Source organism: Buceros rhinoceros, unplaced genomic scaffold (genome assembly GCF_000710305.1).
Source record: "Buceros rhinoceros silvestris isolate BGI_N320 unplaced genomic scaffold, ASM71030v1 scaffold27072, whole genome shotgun sequence".
Taxonomy (NCBI): Eukaryota; Metazoa; Chordata; class Aves; order Bucerotiformes; family Bucerotidae; genus Buceros; species Buceros rhinoceros.
The window spans coordinates 6,784-7,666 of record NW_010401061.1 but is presented as its reverse complement, the minus strand read 5'-3'; positions in this window follow the sequence as shown (position 1 = coordinate 7,666).

Genomic DNA, 883 nt, shown 5'->3' with positions numbered 1-883 from the left:
GGGCTGTGCCATCCCTCTGCCCATGCTGGCACCCCAGGCAAGGCACCCGCTCATTTCTCTCCAGATAATGGCAGCCTGGGGAATCAATGAACACAAATCTAATTACCCCCAGTGCTAAGAAGCCTGTGTCACCACGATTAAGTGAATAATTAAAGTACACAGAGTCCACATCGATCCACAGCTCTGCGTTCACTTCCCATTTTGGTGCTCTTCACCTCATCACAATTAAGTGCAAATTACTCCCTCCCGCGGGGCACGTGGGGCCGGGAGGGAGAGGACAAGCGCTCATGTGCTGTGCAGGGAGGACGTCCCACCATCGGCCGCACCGGTGACGGGAGCAGCATGGGCAGCCCCAGAGGAGCCCAGCTCCCCCTCAGCACCCTGTGCGTGCCCTGCGACCCATCCAGCCCAGTGTGGTTGAGGACCCTGTGGCCACGGGCAGTGGATGGCGGCCGGGCTGGTGACAGGCGGCCTGGCAGTGCCGCAGGGAGCAGCTCCAGAAGATGTGACCCCTGTCCCCCGGAGCAGCCTGACTTTTGCACTGGCACGCTCCCGAGCAGGGCTGGACACGGCCCCTTCCTCCCCTTCCCGCTGTTCATTCATGAATTGCAGGCGACAAACCAGGGGTTTTACTCCCTGTTCCAGCGGTGCTCATAACCCTCCTTCCATAACAAAGCACCGAGCAGATATTTATCGCCACGAATGCTCAAGCCGACGTGGCTTTCGGGACAGAGTTCTCAACTGCAGAGTCAGTATTTCATACAGAGCCTGATGCAACTCTTCAAATCCATTTATAGGGCCCCATAAACGTCCAGGAGGGCTGCCAGGTGCCGGGAGCGTGGCGGCAGCAGGGATACACGCGCCTGCCGCTCGCTCCGGCAAT